General features: G+C 46.1%; 1 protein-coding gene across 1 annotated transcript in view; it reads left to right on the top strand.

The window, feature by feature from the left end:
• The first annotated feature begins 302 nt into the window (after positions 1-302).
• The window catches only part of Socs6 (suppressor of cytokine signaling 6), a 32,946-nt gene continuing 25,097 nt past the window's right edge, over positions 303-8,151 (top strand). The window contains 2 exon segments of the mRNA XM_037197238.1: positions 303-479; positions 6,308-6,432. The gene's annotated coding sequence lies outside the window, so the exon portion shown is untranslated.

Below are 8,151 nucleotides of genomic sequence, written 5' to 3'. Positions count from 1 at the left end.
AATGAGTTGACAGAAGGGATAAGCGCCTAGTTTTCTTAAGCTGTCCCGAAGACCAAGCCAGAGTAGGTGCTGGAAGGCTTTCCCACTTGTGGCTGAGCGTGGACGGGGGCTCAAGGCGGCCTGGGAGTCCCGGGAAGGATTGCAGAGCCATGGTCCCACCCTCTACCTGCAGCCCCTGAGGACTGAGACCCGCCCGGGCTGCTGGCTCCGAAAGGGGCGGAGCCGCTCGCACCCGCGGCCACGGCCCCGCCCCCCGGAGCCCCCTCCCACCCCCGACGCCCCGCCTCCCGGGCTGTGCCGAGGGCGCGGGCGGCCGGGGCTCCTGTGCGGCGGCTCCGCTCCCGCCTGGGCCGCGGCCGCGCGCCCTCCCTTCGGGGAGGAGGAAGAGGAGGAGGGAGGAGGAGCGGCCTGAGGAGGGCCGAGCGCGGCACTCGCCGCCGCCGCCGCCGCCGGGAGGAAACGGAGCCGGCGGCCGCAGGGTGAGCGGCGCGAGGGGTGGTGGTGGTGGTGGTCGGGGGGGGGGGGGCGGCGGGGAGAGCCGCGGGGTCGCGTGCGGCCGAGCGGGGGGAGGAGGGAGGGAGGCCCAGGCCCGCGCCCCGACCCTCGGCTCCACGCCGGGCCCGCCGCCGCCGCCGCCGCCTTTGTTGCCCGCGGCCCGCGGCTGTGCGAGGCCGGGGCTCGGCGAGGCCTGGGCGGCGGGGCCTGCGGGCCGGGCCGGGCCGGGCGCGGCGGGGCTGCCGGAGCGGGACCGGGGAATCGTCGCGGCCGTCCGGACCCCGGGGGTGGCGCCCGGGGCCCGAGGTGCCGAGTGGAGCGGGGTGCGGCGGAAGGGCCGCGGGAGGAGGGCCGGCCGAGGAGGCGTTTGCACTGCCCCGATCCCGCACAGGCCCTCCTCCCGCCTGGGCGCCCCGAGTTGGCAACTTCAGGTACACACCATGGCCGTGGCCCCCGAGCGGGCGGGCGGGCGAGCGAGCAGGGCCTGGCCCCAAACTTGGAAGAGTTGTGTGCACCCAACTTAGTGTGCAGTCAGAACGCGATCTGGGGTTCCCGTCCCCACTTTTTTGTAATTGGAGGCCGGTGAGACGGAGGTGGGACTCGGGCTTCCGGTGGGGAGATAACGTGGGATTCCTGAAGGTCTCACCAAGGCAGCATGCTGCTGCTGTGCCCGAGGACTGTGCAGGATACCAGTTAGAATTATAATGTGATTTAACACTCGGGAGACTTCCCAGATACAGGTTTTAATTTACAGTGTTCCTTGGAATAAAGATAAACTTATAATCAAACAAAGGTAAACTCCTTCCCCACGCAAAGGTGAAACATCAGCCACGGTAGGGCAGCAGTTTACTTTTAACCCACCAACTCCCACAGTGGAATCCACGTAGTTTACTTGAATGAATGAATTTCACTTGGAATTCTCAGTGCCGTGGAGGCAGTGAAAACCACGAGTGGTATTGCTTACAGGCTTCGCGGATGAAATTCAGGAGAGGTAGTGTATATAATCTGTGGCTTTCTTCTGCACCGATTTCTCCTCAGTGCTGCGTGTGTGGCTGTGGGAAGAAAGAAGGTGTAAGGTCCGTCCCTGCCCCAGGAAAGTAGGTCACCATAACCATTCTCCCGAACCCTTGTTTATTTGAGGGCATGACTTCTGGACAGTGGGCTTCGTCAGGGATGTAGGAGAGTTTATTATCCAGGGCTGGACCGGGTCAGGATGTGCCAAGTTATTTACCTGAACCTCTAGTTTTTCTAGGACTCCATTTAGCATCTCTTTAAAGACACTGCTTGTTCCCTTTTATCTTTTAAGACATCCTCTGAATTGGTCCCTGGCCCTGTTCCTTTCCCTTCTGACCAGGGAGTCCTCTGAGTGCCCCCCCCCCTTAGGACACCTGCAGGGAGTGGCCAGGCAGGGATTTGGGTGCCAGCCGAAGCAGCACAGGGTGTGGTGTGGAAAAGTGCTGCTGTACCAACTGGATCCCAAGACATTTACCTTCCCATGTCCTTCTCCAGTCTTGCTGTAGAATGGAGAAGCCGTTGTTTTTAAGAGCTGTCTTTTCAGAGAATAGAAACCAAGCGCCTTCGTGACCTTCTTGTGTAACTTTATCCTTAGAGAAAACCTGCTATTTTTTTTCACTGTGAACAGTTTTAGGAAACTTTGTGTTAGCAAGAGAATCTCTCATTTTGCTTACAGAGGTAATTGCGTGATTTTATTTAGAAGTCCTGAGGTACATGGAAAGGAGACAAAGCCTTTATGTCCATTTCTGAGTTCTTGGTGGTCACTGGCACTCTCAAGAAAATGTGTTCACCAGAAACAGGATGATACACACATGTGTACGGCACTGGAGAGTGAGGCTTCTCTTCTGACCTCTTGTAGTCGTAAAGGTGGCACTGATATCTGGTACCTCTACTTTTGTAAGATTATTATTTTCATGAGGAATCAGAGTGTGGCTGTCTTAAACTGGCTGTCTTGTTGATATCTGAATGACCATATTTAAGATTTTCCTTTCCATACTGCACACAGAATGACATATGTTAGGGTGTTCATTTGCTAGCATTGTGACCTTGAACAGACTTTGGATCTTTTGAGTCTTATCCTCAAGTGGATCTAAATCTATCTCACAGTTATATTAAGTATGTATTTTATTTGAAGTAAACTCAAACTCTTAATTGGGCTACAGGATTTCTGCGTAGGTTTGCATCTTGTCTTATACCATAGTCATAGCACGGCCCTTCCATTCCTCAACATTCCATGCTGCTTTCCAACACCCAGCCTTGATACACTGGTTCCGTTAACTCTCAGTGTTACAGAACATGGGAAGGTAAATGTGCACCAGTGGCTACTTGTGTGGGAGGTTTAGTCTTAGGCCTTATAGCCAGTGTCCACCTCAGAGAACCTTCCTAAGTACCTTGGAGTAACAAATTGGCATGTGTCCTTCAGACATGCTGTCTAATTGTTCTCTTCTTTCTGCTCTGTTCTCATACAGGATCATAGGGTAGTATGCCTGTGATAGCTACTTTCCCCTTTGTGTCCTTAACATAGCCTGTGGAACGTGCATACTGAGCAGGGACCTAGTGTGCAGAAAGTATATGTAGTACTCACCACACGAACGAAGGAAGCTCGGTGTGTAGATATTAGGTAGCCTTTGATATTGTGTGCTGTTTGTCTTTGTCCCAGCTGATCTGCTCAAGTGAATACATCATGACAGTATCCATATGACCCAAACAGCCCTTCACAGAGAACTGTGTCCCTGTGGAGCATAATGTGTGTGAGTTTCTCATGAACCAAACTGGCTTAGGGCACAGATGGACAGATCTGGCTCACTTTCATAAGGGTGGTTATTTGTCAGTGTGGAAAGTAACTATTCTGTAGCATATTTCCTCATTGTTCCTTTACATAGCTTAGTGAAGTCAGGCCTTAGTTATCTGGAACCTCTTGGCAGCCGCAGTTTTCAACAGAGAATCAAGCAAGAAAGAAAAACCAATTTGTAATTAGACATGCCAGACATTTAGAAGATTGATTGCAGCATTCTTTCATTGGAGTACAAATCTAGATTGAATTTTAACATTTTGATTTTATAGAATAGCTTTTTTAAAAGTTTTGTTTTATCTGTAAAGCATTAGTTTCTGAGGTGAGATGAAAAATTGAGAGTGCATGTGACTAGGTTGATGTTTAGAATATAGCAAATGATGATAGTAATAATTAGTTTAAAATGTGCTTGGGTTGGTCAACAGGAATATGCTGAGGAACCAGCAATGTCTCTGTATGATGCAGACATTCTTCTTAAAGAAGCCAATATGAGAAAAGGGTGTAAGACAGTAGCAAGAGAAATGGGCATGAGGGGGAAGCAACTGGGCATCTGCATGGATAACTGGTAGTGTACAAGCTGCTGTATGTGTGTGTGTGTGTGTGTGCTGTATGTGTGGCAGGGGTGCACAGGTCATGGCATGGGTGCCAGTGGAGCTTGACTGTTGGCTTAATACTCTTAGATGGTGTGAAGTTCCTTGACGTGTATGAAGCTGTCTTCCTCTTTATAGCCACCACACTAAAGTATTGTCTTAAAATTATTGAAAAGGTTTTGAAGACTGATTATCCCATTTTCCCATAGCCAACTCTTGGACATTAGAGAAGAAAAGAAAGAAATGATGGAATATAAGATGTCTGAAGACCTTAGTGGCAGTGTGAACTTGTGTTTAAACTACCTCCTTACAAAGGCATAGGATTGCGTGGCTCCTATTAGATAAAAGATTTTTACCAAAACTTAAATCATTTAGTTTTGATCTTTATAATTACACAGGCTAGGTTGGTTTACTAAGTTCTTCAGAGAGCCAGTCTTTGCTGTAGACATTATCCTGCCCATAGTGTCAGAAGTGTCAAATGGTTGAAGCAACTGTGTTAACACACTGAGGTTAAGATAAGTTCTCATTGGTGATTACTACTTTGCATGTGTGTTACTTTCCTTGTGCAAATTTTGTTTTGATATTTATAATACATTATTCCAAAAGTTTAGCTTTGGTTTTTTTGTTTGTTTGTTTTGCCCCCCCCCCCACCACCACTGCCACCACCACAAGGTTTCTCTGTGTAACCTGTCCTGGAACTCACTCTGTAGACCAGACTGTCCTGGAACTCACAGAGGAGATCTACTTGCCTCTGCCTCCTGAATGCTGGGATTAAAAGCGTGTGTTACACCCAGCAAGCTCTGTTTTCAATTGAAATATTACCTTCTTCAATGAGTACTTGTCTGTTGCCATCCCTTTTAATGAAAACCAAAAACAAAAAACAGCTCCCGTATTTAGGGAATGATGTTACCAAATATCACAGACTGGTGGAATATATAAACAAGTAGGAAGTGTCTTGATTTTTGTGTTTTTATACATCTGTAAAATTGTAATTTCAGGCTAGAAGGAATTCAACAGATTATGATCAGACTTCATTCTTTTACAGATGATTAAATAAATAAGTAAATAAATTCAGACCAATGTTTATGCAGTTAGCCTATTTGTATATCAGTTCTCTATAGGATTTCAACATGGCATCTCATGCACATAACTCTTCTTGATATTGATACAAGTGGTTTAATTTAACCCTGGAAGTTGGGCATTTGTACTTCTGTCTTCATGGACAATCGCCTGGGTTTGGCTAGGGGAGATATAGAAGCAGGGACAGAAAGAGCCCATGTATTAGTCTGGAAGTTGTTTGGCCAGGGGAATCCCTTGTTCTCCTTGAGTTGCTGGAACTCACACCTGTAGAAACTTCTTGGAAAGGGAGGAAGCAGTACCTGTCTGGTTTTGTCTTGTGTGTCAGGAAATGCTTACTCCAAGTATTTGGTTTATAGTCTGGCTATGTATAGAATTTTAGGTACAGTTTACTCAGAAATAGGTTATGTGGCACTCATGGATTAACCCTAAAATCTCAGTGTGTTATGAAGATTGACAGTTGGCTTTTTGCTTTCCTAGTTTTTGGAGGCATGGGATCCTTGTGACTTCTTTTGGGTCTGTCTGTTCTTCTTCAATTGCTGTCCTATGACTCCAGACAAGTGGAGAGGATAACAGGTTGATTCACTGTTAATCCACTACCCAGAATCCATCCTGTAGTCTTGCAAGAATGCCAGGGAATGTGGAAGATTCAAGGAGAGCCACTGAACTGTTGTGGTGATGGCCTTGGAGGTTTGAAAGCAATGCCATTGTCTCCGGCCTTCACTGTTACCTTGGGGCAGCTACTGCTTGTTTATAGTAGCTGTGTGTCTTCAGAAGTCTTTTGTTGTTTTTGTATTATCTAGTAAATACTAAAGCTTCTCAGTGGTATGTCTCGTCCTTATTCTTTTATTCATAGAATGTAATATTCCGTTGATTTTAAACTTAAAAGACTTTAAACTTTCCTTTGTAATTTCTTCCCCTAGTTTTTATGATTTTTTTTTTTTTTTTTACTTCTCTGAAGCTCTTTGTTGGCTACAGGAAGTCCCGGGTTGATTGATTTATTAGTTATTTTCTCAGTTTTTCATGTCAATCTTTTGGGGGCGTTTTTTGTTATATATAAATGTTTCACAATTAATTTTGGCTTTATTGCCCTCCTGCACCTCTTTAAAAAAATAACCTTGGACTTGTTTCAAATTTGTGATCTTTTCTCAGGCCTATTTCTTCTTTCTTCCCTTCTACGACTGAATTTACTTACTTATTTTTTTCAGTGCTGGATCTGGAAAGCAGGAATTGGCACATACTCGGCAGGTGTACTATCACTGAGCTGGGTGCTGCAGCTCAGGCTTGTCTCTACCAGTTCACATTGTTCTCATGGGTCATACTTTTCTTTTGCTTTCAGGTTTTCATTGTGTATGGGGGAATGGTAGTATGCTCATCAGATTTTTGTCAACTGGACACAAGCTACAGTTATTTGGCAAGAGGAACTCTAAATTGAGAAAATGCCTCCATAAGGTTTGCCTGTAGGTAAGTCTGTAGTACAGTTTCTTGATTAATGATTGATGTGGGAGGGCCCAGCTCTTTGGGAACAGTGACACTTTGGGCAGGTGGTCCTGGTTGATAAAGAAGGCTGAACAAACCATAAGGAGCACTGGTAAGCAGTGTTTCTTCATGGCTTCTGTTCCAGTTTTTCCAGGTTCCTGCCTTGAGTTCCCACCCTGATTTCCTTCTGTAATGGACTGTGATCAGAATGTGTAAGCCAGATAAACCTTTTCCTTCCCAAATTGCTTTTGATCATGGTATTTTATCATAGCAATAGAAACTCCAGCCAAGAAAGTAGCAGTTAACATGTATGCTCATTTTTGTTGGCGATGGAGATTTTTGTTGCCACTTGTTTTTTGAAATAGTTTTGCTATCTTGCCAAGACTGGAACTCACTGTGGTCTAGGCTGGCTTCAACCCCTCATTCTTGTGCCCCAACCTCTCAAGTGATAGGATTATAGGCCTGTATCACATACTCTGCTCAAAAACTATATGGTTAATAAATCAGGACCTCACATAAAACTAGCAGCTAGCTGGTGTAACATGAATCTTAAAAGGTCTTTTTAATAAAAACAAAACCAGGAGCCAGATATTGGGGTGAACACTGAAAGATCAGAGAAACAGAACCAGCCACAGCTAACCTCACCTTGCCAATTCCTCAGCTGATCTCATTTCCTCAAACTGGAAGCCTCTCAGTCCTCATCTGAATGGATCTCAGCTGAACTGTTGCTCCAAAGCCTGAAAGCTTAACAGAGGCTCTAGTTCCAGGTTCTCACGACTTATATACCTTTCTGCTTCCTGTCACCACTTCTTGGGATTAAAGGCGTGAGTCACCGTGCCTGGTTGTTTCCATTGTGGCTTTGAATTCACAGAGATCCAGAGGGATCTCTGCCTCCAGAATGCTAGAATTAAAGGTGTGAGTGCCACCATTTTCTGGTCTCTATGTCTGTCTAGTCATTGTTCTGTTCTCTGACCCCAGATAAGTTTATTCAGGTACACAGTATTTTGGGGAACACAATATCACCACAAGCTGGCTTGCCCCCCCACCCCTCCTTTTTCCCCCTTGTGTTAGAGCAAAAACCCAGGCCTTGGTTATCCATGTTAGGCAAGCAAGCACTTTACCACATTCTGCATCTCCTGCCCAAAGCCTGTTAAGCTGCACTGATCAATATGAGTAGTTTAAGTTGTATTGTTTTGGAGAGGCCAGTCGGTGGACATGTGGAGATAGATGACAACTTACAGGAATTGGTTCTCTCCTTTCACTGGTTAGGTTCTGGGGACTGAAACTCAGGCCATCAGGCTTGGCAATGTCAGCATCTTTTACCTGTTAAGCCAGCTCACTAGCCCAACTTGGATCATTTATTTAGTAAGTAGACGCCGGGCATGGTGGTGCATGCCTTTAATTCCAGCACTTGGAAGGCAGATGCAGAGGCAGGCAGATCTCTGTGAGTTCGAGGCCAGCCTGGTTTACAGAGCAAGTTCCAGGACAGCCAGGGCTACCAGAGAAACCCTGTTTCTAAAAACCAAAACAAACAAACAAACAGACAAAAAGGTAGAAGGAGACCTCATCTTTGGGAATTCTCAGTAATTGATTATTTTAGATAATTTGTTTACAAAGCAAGCAATCTTTTTATGAGATTGTTAAATTTTTTGCTTAGTAGGGTTGCATTGTTTAAATGATTATTACTACTCTCTGAGATCCTCT

The sequence above is a fragment of the Peromyscus leucopus genome, chromosome 19 (genome assembly GCF_004664715.2).
Source record: "Peromyscus leucopus breed LL Stock chromosome 19, UCI_PerLeu_2.1, whole genome shotgun sequence".
NCBI lineage: Eukaryota > Metazoa > Chordata > Mammalia > Rodentia > Cricetidae > Peromyscus > Peromyscus leucopus.
The sequence above is the reverse complement of the archived record's forward strand: the minus strand, read 5'-3'. Positions and strand labels throughout refer to the sequence as shown.